A 14,416-nucleotide genomic window follows, 5' to 3' on the forward strand; every position below is an offset into this window, starting at 1 on the left:
AATTCATTTTCCTGATGTTTTCTATCAGTGTTTATTGTACCTCATCTTTTCACAGGCCTGCAGCTGAGAGATTGTTAATGGGATTTCTTAGCTATCTCAGAAGATGTTTTCACATGCTGCAAGCTCTGCCTGTTCACCTGCATAAGCAAAGTCATATGTCACTTTCCCCATTCTGTGGTCTTCGGAGTACTTCTCAGAACCTGCACAAGCTTCCCACCCATCTGTGCGTCATGCTGCTGGTTCACACTATTCACCACAAAGCACTTTTTCTCTCACGCTCTTTTGTCTTTTTTTCTCTCATGCTCTTTGGTTCCTTTTTCTGACATCCCTAAGCATCAATGGTAAAATGACTACAGTATTTAATTTTAAGTGTCATTTTTACAGTAAATGATAGCACATTAGTGTGCAAATTTGGAAAACATAATGGCAGATATTTCATCATCAAATATGTTGACTGACTTCAGAAAGAAATATATTTGTTACATTTGCAAATTGTAAGCTATATTATAAAAAATAAATGTTAGAATCCTTAAGTGAAAATAGACTAGTATTTAATGAAACATAATCAGGTCCTCTTTTTCACATGCCTTTATAATGCAACCAACACAGAAACAAACACATTATAAATATAAACACACAAATATTTACATTATGTGAACACTTTGAGTTTCATCATACCTAGAGACAATTGTTTGCTCCTGTGTGCTTAAAGGCAAAAATAGGTTGTTTGCAAAGGTGTTAAGTAATTATTGGACCAGCTTTCTTCATCTCTCAGCCTGTCAGTTGACCAGAGTCTATCAAGGCCAGAACTAAATTTGTCTCTCTCTGAAGGCAATGCCTGTCACAGTCTCCAAACCTAAATCAGGGCCTGTGGGTGCTTTTTTAATAGAACTGTTAAGTAATAATAGCTTTTCAACTAAGAAAATAAAATTGTTGTTCTCATGTCAGAGAACAGCCACCATGGAGATTAAGAGGAATTCTGTCTTTATTGCACACCGTGCTTTAATATGATCTCACCACCATCTTTGTGGTGGAGTGAAGCAGATAATCTTCATCCATAGTGATGTAGCCATAAGATGACAAAGAAGTATTTTATTAATGGAGTACAGAAGAATCCACTCCCTTCCTGCTTCTGCTGCTAACTCTTAAACACTGTAAGGTCTTTCCCCAGTCAAAAAACTTAGTCCTCAGTAGGTATATCCAGTAGCTGGACCAGACCTATGGCCTTACCAGTAGCTGGTCCTCAGTATCCGCAGTCTCCTTAACAGCTGATCAGAACTCCTGGCCTCTTCAGTAGCCACCTTGCTCGACCCCTGGTGCCTACAGTGTCTGTCCCAAACTTATGGTGGCTCAGATTCTTGGATCCCAAATCTCTTATGCTACTTCCCAGCTAGTCCAGCTTGATTTTCACCAGCAATCACACACTGGTACACACCAACGCAAAATGCAAGCTCATTGGCCTCTCTAGTTGCTGGCACCATAGACAGACAGACTAAGCTCCAGACCTGATTCTATTACTGGCATGCAGACCCCCATACACACATGCACACTGAACAGAGTGCACTCACACAGGAAAGAAATTGGAAATGTAGTTTAATGGGAAGACAGGACAAACCGTGCAGATCTGGTGCAAGGCATGGCCTGACCAGCCACTGTTTACATGTGAACAATGCATTTTAAACTTTATCTCTTCCTTTCCCATGTTTGCTACACCTTGATTCCTCTCTTTTTCCATGTTTGGTTCCTCCCAGTCTATGGGTCCAGTCCCATAGGTTTCATGGACACCCATAAGAAGTCCCTGGGAGATGGTCTTCTGGATCACCTTTCAGACTGACAGGGGTTACTGCCTAGGGGCCTGAGACCCATTATGGGATACATTCCAAGATTGCACAAGACTGGAGGCACCCTTGGGACAGCTGGCTGGGTGCACTTGTGTCTGATTCAGTTATTGGGTTCACCATCTGCTGTCATGCCTTGGTGCTCCTTTGTGTGTCTGAAGGAGGCTGACACCTTCCTCAGAAATTCTGTGGGATTTATCAGAACATGTTTTGAAGCAGTGTAGACACTAAATAATCCTTAGGTGACTAAGGCTGCAACACAGTGGAAATGCACATTAAAAAAATGTTCAATCACACAAGTCAACTAAAATGGCATATTGAAGTAGCTAAATCAGAGTAACAGAGAGCAGTCTTAACTTCAGCAAAGAGGATAGGAACAGGGGGACATATAAATTTAGTACATAAGATTAAGTCAATTAAAAAAATAAAACTCTTGAATGAAGAAAAACCCCTCTGCTTTGTCTAGCAGGAAGAAATTACTATGCTGTTCACTTGCACTCTGCTCTTCCCGATAAGAGCAAGACTATGATCTTTTGAACTGAATAAGTTTCTATTCAACTTTGTAACCTGTCTAACAAATACTGTAGGACTATTGAAAAACCTCCAACTAATCTAATGGGTTTTTTTTGTGTTTTGTTTTTTTTTTCTGGCATGGAGTTGCTAATCATAGAATCATAGAATAACCAGGTTGGAAGAGACCCACCAGATCATTGAGTCCAACCATAATGTGACTTTAAGTTTTCAAACTCAAATAATTCACATAAAGAAAGGGCCAAATATTACAGTCAAACTTCCAAGAATCCTGAGGATTTGGAGGGAGGTTGTTGGTTTAAGTTTTGTTATTCTCATGACTCTTGAAAACTGATAAAATGTTAATATTCTCTGGCCTTCACCTTGGAAACTGCTTGCTTTTTTTTTTCATTCCCTAAAATTATAATTGCAATCCATCTAAAGTACATATCTCAAACTGCTTCTAAACTACTCATTTTTGCTAGATACTTTATACCATAGTTGTCTTCATCACAGAGAAGCATTCATGCATATTTCAAGAGTAGATTGTTCTGTTTCTTTGCTTCTATTTACCTTGAAAAAACAAACTGAACATCAATCACGTGAAGCATATGCAGAATTTTCTCCATTCCTATTACTGAATCCTCTAAGTTACATTCTTACATAGATATGTAAGAGTGCAACCACCATTATGTTATTATATATCCTGAGTTGATCATTCCACAATAACATAACCTATTTGCTCTGTTATAATATAATAATAAAATAATATATTTCAAGTTGATTCTTCCACAATAACATAATCTATACTGAGAAGAGACCAGCTATATGACCTTATAAGTCATTAAAAGGTATTGGACTGACAAAGCTATGATTTTTCATCTGTCTTGGAAGATAATAAGCACAGATTTTACCCATCCCCATTCTAAACTGTTATTTCTAAAAAGAAGGAAAAAAGATATTTTCTGTTTTATTCCCATTTACCTGTCACAACCAAAGTTCTTGGTCACGGATGCTAATTTCAAAACAATGGCTGGTCATGGTAGGACTGAACTGTATGGGTGGCAGTCTGATTTGGCCTTATTCCAAGTGCTATAGTTTAGCCTGGTGCTTTTGGGAGATCAGGAACTCAGTACTGTGCAAACTGTTCTCTGTCGAGCAAGTGTGAAGCGTACTCTTTCTTAATTTTCCTATTGCTAGTGTTGATACTGGAGACCACAATAAACCTGTTCAGTGAATAAGTAAATAGTGTTCTTCTTTGTCTCATTTCATTTACAGGAGCTATAAATACAGAACATAGCAGTGCTCAAACATTTTTCTCTCCAAGTCTTATCTGGTGTTACTTTCAACTGTGGGTGGTTTCTCAGCTAAAGGATAAATTCAAGATGAAATGTATCTGTTGAGCTGTGTGAACTGTGACTGCAGATCTGTAGACCAGTAATAAAAGTAACATTACCTGTTATTTTATTTAAAGGTATTGAAGTCCTTATAGTTTATCTGTAATAGGAATACCAAGGTTTGATTTTCAAATCCCTGACTGCTGATATATAGTGTTATTTAGTGTAATCAGTGAAACTTTCTGCTTCTTGTTTTTCTGAATATAGTCTTTATTCACACAAAGAAAAGATGTTTGTGTTAAGGCCCAAGCTTATTCCATCTAACCTTAGACACTTAACTGAGTGTGTAAACTAGGAATCTACCATTGTCTAGTGGTAAGAGATATCCTACCTAAGATTAGTCTCTCAGTCTACCACTTTTCAATAGATATATGATAGTTCCCACTCTCAGCACAGGCACATAAAGAATATGTGTTCATTTAAATCTTGAACTCAATCATTAGTGTTTGACATTTGCGATAACTGATGAGGAAAAAATGAAGACACATTGGAATAAGAATTTCATTAAAATAAGATAAATATACTTAATAGCTTGCCTGAAAAATAGCATTTTTTTCCAACTCCAAAAATCAAAATGCTAAACAGCACAAGTCAAAGTTTAGTTTGCTTGCCATTATTCAATCTTGAGGCCAAAGGGATGACCTGAAAGACTTATATCTTTCATGGATTCTTGGAAGATGGTTTAAAATGGAGTTTCTCAAATGTTTTTGTCTGTTCTCTAGTTTCAGGTAATAATAACCACTACTTTACTTCTAAAAAAAATGTAAAACGGGGAAAAATTAAGTCTATTTTCTTTTCCCGTTCTCTTCTCTCCCCTTTTTGTCCATATATGCATATTTGTAATATATCTTTCTTGCCGGTGGGAGAGCCTCTTCTCTCTTTCTGTCTTGAGAAATACTATTTTCACAGAACAACATTTTAAAACCGTCAAGAAATGTAATGAAAATATTACGACTCTTTTTTCTTAACAGTGTTTGAAACAGATAAGTAACCAGGAAACATTAGACTCTAAGACAGCTATAGTGCTGCTAATTTGAGTTAGTTTTAAGAACATAGCAATACGTTGTTAATTTTTAATTCATACACTCTCTCTTGTTAAAAGAATTCATACACTGTCTCTTGCAATCTATATGCCCAAAATAGTTCTTGAGAGTTTAGCAGAGCTAGAAGTCAAGCTAATTCTTCCTCATTTTTGACTCTATATGTTACAGGGAGACGTGAAATAACACCAAGGAAGTATTATAGCACCTTTCCAGAAAATATGTCATGTGCTTTTTTCTTGGTCTGTTTACTCAAAGCTCGGGGGCATTCTTGTTTCTGTTTCAGTTTTATAATTATATTTTTGTAATCAGTCTTGATCTTACAATTCACCATCGGTTTACCGCCTACCTCAGATTTTGATGGGTTACAAGGAATTAAATTCTGCATGAGAGCTGTGTCTTGTAACTAAGGTTTATATTCCCAGCCTCTGCATATTGCAAAGTTTTAATTGCAGATACACATTCCTATCTTGTCAGAAGTGTTCTCTGGAGATCATCAAACTTCTTGAGGTAATCAGAGGAAATGTGTAAATGATTATGGATCTATTTTACTGTTCTATTGGTTTTATTCTTTTGTACAAAAAAAGTTTCATTATTCTTGTGCCACCTTAGAAGGGATTTTGTGATGAGTACTCAGATAATGTGGCACAGTTTAGCATGAGCAAGGTGTTTAGCAGCTCACATCATAAAATACGACAGATTTACACCTTCTAGTAAGATTTTAATAAGTTTAGAAGCAAGTAAATTTTTAATAACAAATAATTTAGGACTTTATTCATATTCATTATTTTGAAGTATTTTATACTGAGCTTTCATGGTGGAGCCACATTTTGGTTTTCTTAGCAAAGATATTTTACTTCTTTGTCAGCTGCAGACATTTCTGATGAAAACTCATACCTGGAATGTTAATGTTTGCATCTACTATTTTAAATGTGTGTGATTGTATATTGGAATACAAAACGTTTGATTTTTATTTTACATTTATGTGTCATAAAAAAAATTACCAAGTACAAGTACATCATTGCTTTATCCCTTGAAGTACTGCTAGGGTAAGTGTATGTAGTGGCCTCTGATCTGTTTAAAGCTATTGTGATTTTGTGGAATTCCATTCTAAGACAATTCCGGGTCTTACTATAAAATGTCTACAGAAGCAGTGGGGGGCAAGGTGGGGAGTTGCTGTTTTCCAGAGAGAAAGCATATGTTTGAAAATACAGAATATTAAGACGTCCAGATAATTCTCATGTAAACACAAGATTAGTTTTGTTCATAAGTATATATATCATATGGACCAGAGCAGTTGCTAGCACGAACTATCTTCGTGGGAACCAGCAACAGAGTGCAACATACCTTAATGTATCAGATTTAGACCTTTGTGAGGACTATTCACTTCTTTTTTAGCTTTTTTTTTTTATTTTTCCACTGAATAAAACCCTGTTTCATTTTGCATAAATCTACATTTTTACAGAAACAATACTTTTTGAGGATTCAGATGCCTGCCTTGTTATTTTTGTATTTATCTATCTCACAACTGAACCAGCTTAAGAGAGGCTACATAATACTTGCAGCAACAAACTGATTTCTTTATTATTGTCTTTTTTCATAACATCTATCATAATGTAGTCTTTGAAGTTCCTATCCTTTCAAAGTCTCATATCCCTCAGAATTCTTTTTGTGTTCACTTTACACTGACAGAAACTATTGCACAATAGGACAGTCAGTCCTCAAAAGTCTATAATTAAATCCTCTACATTTACCTTGTTTGTTGGTTTGGCCCTGGCTAGCAGCCGAACACCCACCCAGTCACTCAATCCTACCCATCACAGGATGGGGAAGAAAATATGAAGACTATTAGTGAAAAAAAACATAGATCAAAATAAGTACAGGGATAACGCTCACTAGTTAGTGTCACAGGCAAAACAGATGCAACTTGGGGAATTTAACTTAATTTATTGCCAATTAGCATAAACATTTAAATATTGATTAAGGTATTCAGAAACAAAGACAAGTATTTAAACAATTACGGAATACATCTCCCCACTTCCTGCTCTCTATCCCCTTGTTATTACTACAGGTTACACTTAGCCCCTTCAGTGCTGTGCAGGAGGTTGGTTTCAGCATGTAGCAGTTTCTTTCTGCCACTCCTTTTTTTTTCACTCTTTTCTTCTACTGCTCCTTTCTTCTTACTCATTTCCTCCACTCAGGTGTGAGTCTTCCATGGGCCCCGCTCTCTTCGGAGCGGCTGAGAGAGCTGGGGGTTGTTTAGCCTGGAGAAGAGGAGGCTGAGGGGAGACCTCATTGCTCTCTACAACTACCTGAAAGGAGGTTGTAGAGAGGAGGGTGCTGGTCTCTTTTCCCAAGTGACAGGACAAGAGGGAATGGCCTCAAGCTCCGCCAGGGGAGGTTTAGGCTGGACATTCGAAAAAATTTTTCACAGAAAGGGTCATTGGGCACTGGCAGAGGCTGCCCAGGGAGGTGGTTGAGTCACCTTCCCTGGAGGTGTTTAAGGCATGGGTGGACAAGGTGCTAAGGGGCATGGTTTAGTGTTCGATAGGAATGGTTGGACTCGATGATCCAGTGGGTCTCTTCCAACCTGGTTATTCTATGATTCTATGATTCTAAGTAACTGCGCCAGCATGTGTCCTCCATAGGCTGCAGTCCCTTCAGGGATGTTACCAGCTCTGTCATTGAACCCCTCCTACTCCTCTGGCCTTGATGTCTTCTCATTCCCTCCATCCTGGTGGTTTGCCCTTTCCCAGAGGCACCACACACTTGGCTGAAATGCTCAGCTGTGTCCCATGATGGGACTGTTGGAGACACCTGAAGCTGGCTGTATCTGGCATGGGGCCCTGATCTCTTCTAACACAGTAATTCACCACTGTCAAAACCTACAGCTAATACTTCTTACTACAGGATCCCATTCAGGAAAAAAAAACCCAAACTATAAAAACATGCATTCAATTTCATCTTATTCTTCAGCAAGAGAGAGATACTGGAGAGCAAGAAGATTTTGTTTGTTTTGGATATTTTTTTTGGTGTACTTGTTTGTTTGTTTAGGGTTGGGGGTTTTGTTGTTTTTAAATGGTTAAACTGTACCGTACCTATGAAGAGCCAGAATCATTTAGGGAGCAAAGATAAAAAGAAAACATGAGTTAAAGTATTGGAATCAGAGGCTAAACAAGGGAACAATAGTGAAAAATGTTCTTGTTCCCAGTTAAACAAAGTTTTATCAATCAGCTTTATATATTTTTCTTAACCAGATAATGCTATGTGTGCTCTAAAATGCTGAGGATAGCTTTATTCTATTTATATAAGAACATTCAAATTATTCAGGCTCAACCAAGCACAGCATAAGTTTCTGCATCATCTTCTCTTTCTCTGCTGAATAACAGTGTCTCTGTGTTAGTTCATCTTACATCTTATAGAATAATTTTCCGCTCTCTCAGTGACCTCAAATATGATGCATACAATTGAAAAAAAAATGCATTTGCCTATTTCTTTTTACTTATTTTTGCCACTTACGATACAATTAAGGACTGTGTCACAAAACTTATATTCTTCCTCATCTAAAGCTACAATGGTGGTTAACCTTTTCAGACACAGAGTTTGTTCATTAAATCTTTAGTCCCAATGTCACAGTTTTCTTGGCTATAATTATGTTTTACTTAGAAATTAGGACTTGTTACCACTGGATTGTATGGATCCAGACATTGTTTTCATGTGGATTTCTTGATTTCCATGTATGTCTTGACCATTTTCAGGACTGTTTTTTGCTTGCAAAAGAAAGCTAAGCTGCTTCCACTGCAGCTGACAAAAATGACAAGTTTCATCTCCATGCAGATGAAGAACTCTTTAAAGCAAGTGTAAAGTAAATGCCCAGCCTCACTGTTTAATAACCTTTTACTTGTTTTTTAGATATGTTGTATGTAGTTATACATCAGTCTTTTCCATTAAAACTCCATCTTGAACATGTAATAGTATTTTAATATGCTCACAGGTCACTGGAGGTTGAAATTCTTCTTTATCAAAAATCAAGGATTACTTTTTTTAATTGCTTTTGAAATGTTTACTCAGTGCAGCTCCAAAACTACTTATCTGAAAGAAGTGGATATTAAGCTTCTCTCCTATAAGCTGGAAGATAAGCTTATTTTATTTTTGCTTATGAGGGATTTATGCAGTTAGTGTTTACTGAAGTTTATGAAAATAAAATGTCTCTCCATAAAAACATGACATTGTATCTTCAGTTTTGGACAGAAAAAACTGCCATGTTGTGCAAACTGCAAGCCAAGTAGTTTTTTTTCTACTCAATATTTTTTTCAAAAATAAAAAAATGCCATGAATTTCATGAGGTAACTCGTGACTGGATCTTTCTGTCACTATACCTGAGAAAAAGCTGTAATTAGGTTTCAGGGAGGAATTCTGCATAAGAATTGCAAGAGGACCATGGCTTTATCTGCACAGTAAACCCACATCCTGGTTTTAACTGAAAGCATAGGTGTCCTCTGTCTTGAAGAGTGATGTTTGTATCTATAACAAGAGAGGATGCAGCTAATACTTGAAAGGCAGTTAATCGCAGTGTCCAGATCCCACATCTAGATTAAGGTCTTTCTGAGAGGCAGTTACTGACTTGGAGAACAACGGTTTGACATCTTAATCTAGAACCAAGATGTCTGATTCTCTGGCTTGAAACCTAAGGAAAAACAAGGTTTTCTGGAGGGAAGTATCAGGGGATTTGATTTATAACATATAGTCATTTTATTGAGACCATGATTTATATAAACTTTGAATGCAAACTGCATTGTATGTTACAAAATCAAAATGTATAAATGTTTATCTAGCAGATCACTACTACGTTCACATCTGTTTTGAGAAAGTGCTTTCCTTGTAAAGTTTCTGTATCTTTTTTCTTCTAAAAGAATATCTGTAACATGATCATACATATAAAGGACAAAGAGAACCCAATCTATTAGTGTTTATTTTCTTTCTAAACTTTTAAAGATAAGAGTTTTTAATGATTTCATAATATAATTGATACTTTGTTGTGAGTTTAGCCACTGGGGGACAAAACGAATGGCAAATGGCAAGATCCACAAGTGGAATTTGGTATCCACACTCTGCTTTAGAAATTAAAGTCCAAGAGTACTTCTCAATGCTCTAGAAATGGTCAAATTCTTTAAGGTACTTAAAGTTTTATTGATAAGTATGTGAACAGTCACAGCTTAATGCTATTAACTGAACATTCTCTCCCATTGACAAGAGGTCCTCTTGGTTACCTACAGGATGTTTCCAGAGCTTGTCTACAGGACACGTGCTTTAATCTGTTTTCTTTTTGGAAAAAAAAAAATATTAAATATTGAGCTGAGTAATCATTAAATACCTTGCATAAAGGAGGTGTCGGTCACAGTCCCTGTTCTGAATGATGTTCAAATAAACTGTGATATAACTAAGACTGAGAGAGATTTGCAACTCCCAAAACCTTGAATGTGCCAAGTCAGTGATATGGGTTGAAATACTTAAATATAACTACTTTCTGCAAGTATAAGAGGAGGGCAATTTTGAAACAGATTTCTTCCATATAAGTTCTCCAAGTGCTGAATTATGTCATACAAAGCAGTCAAGACATCCTTCTCCCCCCCCTTTTGGTGTAAGATTATAAATTTGTATGCCTGAACAAAAAGGATATAGTCCATAGTTGGGAATCTTGAATTGAGGTCAACGTTTTCTTCCACACCGTTATTAAATTCTCCCTGACAGAGAGAGTGTTAGTCATATGCATTTCCAGTTCTCATTGCTGAGTTCACTTGCAGCTTGCTGGATTCCGCAAATCTCAGTTCTAGTACTTAACCTTTCTTAAAGCAGCATTAAGATTGCTTGGAATCTTGACCTTGAAACTGTCGATTTCATTAGGTTAGTCTGGGAAAGCTGAGTCCAATGTCTCCTGAAGACTGAGACTTTTATGGATGCTAAATACAGGACACTAGATTCAGAGATTCTCAAGATGGTTACAGAATGAGAGAAATTAAACAGCAAATTGTAAGTTTCAGTGTTGACCCAATGTATATTAAAATTGGTGGGATTATGGGACAGACATGTAGTTATAGAACAGGTGATCGTTCTGCAGAAGTATCTTGTCTGCACCAAAGAGGAAGTTCTGTAAGCTCAAAAACCTGATCCATGTTAAAACTTATTGTTTCACTTACGGGATGCAGCTAGGGCAGTGGATGTTCCACTTGAGGCTTCTAGCACATTTTATTCACCTACAATGTTCTGCTTGTTGCAAAAGTAAGAAAACTTTTGTGTTCTCATGGCATTTTCAGTGTAAGTCTTCCTATTAAAGGCAAACAATGCAATTATAGAAAATGGGCATATCTTTTCATTCCTTGCAGTGCTTCCTTCCCTCAGCTCTGGATTCCTTATTGCACTAGAAATATTTTGGAGTCATTTATGGAAATTATTCAAACATCTCTAACCTTAGACTTCATTGATAAACATTATTAAGGAATTGTTTCAGAAATGGTCTCTGTATTTTTTAGCAGAAAGGCAGACCAGAGTAATGATACTTTTTTTTTCCCCCAGGAATACAAGTAGTTTCATAAAGACTACATCTGACTGCTTCAGAGACAATGGTTTACGAGACAGAATGATGATTTCTTTTTTCTGTTGGAGCAATTAAAGTTGCTAGTAATGCTCTATCAATTCATTCTCACTTGGATGCTAGTGCAGATTACAAATTCACACATTACATGTTCAAAGATGTTATAAATTATTTCTGTTTTCTTTTTCTGCTCCTATTTTACTCCCCAAAGCAACAGGAAAGACCTGAACTGCCAGCTTTATATCAAGAATGAGAGAACTTGTAATTCACACTGCCAGGACACACTCCTGAAATAGTGCTAGTGTTCAGGCCCTTCTTCGACCTTCACAGTTGAAGAGGGAGGGTTGTTTGATATCAGCATGGCAACTCAGAGACCAACAAATCTCTCAGGGTGAAATCAAATGCAGTGTTTATTTTGGACAGCCGAAATAACAAACCAGATACTCAGGGGCACTCTGAGCCCCGGCATCCCAAAGTTGCAAAAACAGATCTCAATCTGGTCAGATCACAATCTGAAACTTTGAACAGGGCCAAGGTTGCAAAACACAACAGTGATTTGATCTGACACGCACCACAGTGCCAGGAATGAAAAAAGTAGGTACGGTAAAGTAAGTAAGAAAGAGAGAGAAAAAATGTAAGTAGGATGTGGGGAAAATAAAAAGAGGGGGTCACCACTCTAATGGGGCATGGAAATTCCTTCAGAGACACATGGTCTGGTAGTTGTGGCCAGCAGGTTGAGCAAGGTGATTCTGTCCCTCTATTCCTCTCTTGTGAGACCCACCTGGAGTATTGTGTCCAGTTCTGGAATCCTCAACATAAGAGGGATATGGAACTGTCGGAACGTGTCCGGAGGTGGACTACAAAGATCATGAGAGGGCTGAAGAACCTCCCATATGAGGACAGTTTGAGAGAATTGGAGTTGTTCAGCCTGGAGAAGAGAAGGCCCTGAGGAGACCTTACAGCTACCTTCCAGTACCTGAAGGGGGCCTGCAAGAAAGCTGGAGAGGGACTTCTTATAAAGGTGTCTAGTGACAGAACTAGGGGCAATGGCTATAAATTGGAGAGGGGCAGATGTAGACTAGATATAAGGAGGAATTTCTTCACCATGAGAGTGGTGAGGCACTGGCACAGGTTTTCCAGGGAAGCTGTAGATGCCCCATCCCTGGCGGTGTTCAAGGCCAGGTTGGATGGGGCCTTGGGTAGCCTGATCTAGTGGGAGGTGTCTGTGCCCATGGCAGGGAGGTTGGAATTAGATGATCCTTAAGGTCCCTTCCAACTCAAACCATTTTATGATTCTATGATTCCTCAGCAGCAATTCTTCAGGAACACGTGGTCACTTCTCCAGACTGGTTATACTGGGGTGGTGGGCATGCACACCGTGTCTTCTTGCAAGTTCTGTTTATTGGGCAAGTCCATTGACTCATTAGCATCTGAGGGGTGGTCTTGGTGTCAGCACAGAAGCTCCTTTGGGAAGGTCTGGGTGCTCCTGAGCAGTCAGGGGCAGGTGGGGTGGGGAGGCAGCACCTCTGCTGCACCTCCTCCCCACTCTGTAGTAGCCTGCCAAGAACAGTGAGCCCACTGGCAGGTGAAGCAGAGAAGGGGAGGGTGCACTGCTTACTCCTGCACCTCTCCCTACCATTGAACCTGGCACCACAGAGGAGGGCCAATGTTTAAGACTACAACAGACAAGTAAATGACTCAGTCATTACACATAAAGTGCTGGCCATAAAAAGGAACCTTATGAAGGTGACTGCTGCTTGACATTGTTCACAGGATTTTCGGCTGTGTCATCCAAGTCACTTGTTAGTTCAGGAGAATTAAAGGAATACGTGGTATGTTGTGAATCTCCATGAAATCCATCCAAAGGGGGTCTACAAAAAGATTTTGATTTCCCAGTGTATTTTCATAGATAACTCCTATTTTTTAATTACCAAAATACATTTAAGTTCTAACCAAATGTGTTTTGTGTGAGAGTTCATCTCATTCGAAGGCCATTTTCCCATTTAGAATAATGGCTTGCCAATATACAGGGATGCATAAGCGGTTTCTCTCTGATGCGGTCTAGTCTTCAATTACCATAAAACTCAAAGAAAATAGTTGAGTTTAAATCAGGTTAAGTAATGGTCCATTAGTATGAGTTTGAACACTCTAATCTGCGTGTGAGAAGTTCTGAACAGCATGTTTTCCTCCTGATACAACTAGTGAGTGTTAAAACAAACATAATGCTACTGTGTAAACTAACTGCAGGGAATTGGTAGTCAGCTGGAATAAAAAACTCTAGTGAAGATAAAATTTCTCCCTTAATTTTCTTTGGCACTGTAAAAACACATGTGTTCTCAAAAGGGGACTCTCAATGATCTGGTGGTTGATTGGTGTGGGCTAAGCTGGACCAGGTTAGCTAAATGCAATTTCTATCCCTGCCATTGAATTGCCATGCCAATGGCTAAACTGTTAGATTACTCGCTAGCATTTTTTTTGAGATATTTATCATTTATTTTCTTTAAATTAAAATCCATGGGCTTGGGCCTGGAAAGTTAATTACTGTATTTCTATAATAAGTATTTTGAGCATTCAGAGCTGACAGAATTGGAGCTTTTTAAATTCTTTTACAATAATTAATTTGAAGCAAAATTTGGCAAGTTGGGCCATGACTGTTCCTAAATAATTGTACAGTATGTTCTGTTGTTGAAAGAAAGGATATTATTTCCAGCTTTGTAATATAATTTACATTTAGATTTAGCTAATTTCTGTTTATTGCAAACACTTCATCCCTCAAGAGAGAGAGAAAATAGGCATAGGCACCTTTGTTTTCTCAACTTGATTATGAAATTCTAAAAGACTATGAGGTCTCATATTAAAACTAGGCTGAAGTAGTTAAAGGCTTACTTTTGCAACATTTAGCAGTGAAAAATTTGCGTCACTTTTAAACAAAACTCAATATTATTTCTGCATATACAGCACTTCAATAAAGCTAGGTAGCTTGGAATTATTTTAATAAATGTTTGATTCCAAGAAAAAATACCTAGAAAATATATTGTA

General features: G+C 37.7%; 1 protein-coding gene across 1 annotated transcript in view; it reads right to left on the reverse strand.

The window, feature by feature from the left end:
• Nucleotides 1-14,416, reverse strand: part of LOC138733920 (cilia- and flagella-associated protein 43-like) — a 203,275-nt gene that overhangs the window by 150,655 nt on the left and 38,204 nt on the right.

The sequence above is a fragment of the Phaenicophaeus curvirostris genome, unplaced genomic scaffold (assembly GCF_032191515.1).
Source record: "Phaenicophaeus curvirostris isolate KB17595 unplaced genomic scaffold, BPBGC_Pcur_1.0 scaffold_46, whole genome shotgun sequence".
NCBI classification, from domain to species: Eukaryota; Metazoa; Chordata; class Aves; order Cuculiformes; family Cuculidae; genus Phaenicophaeus; species Phaenicophaeus curvirostris.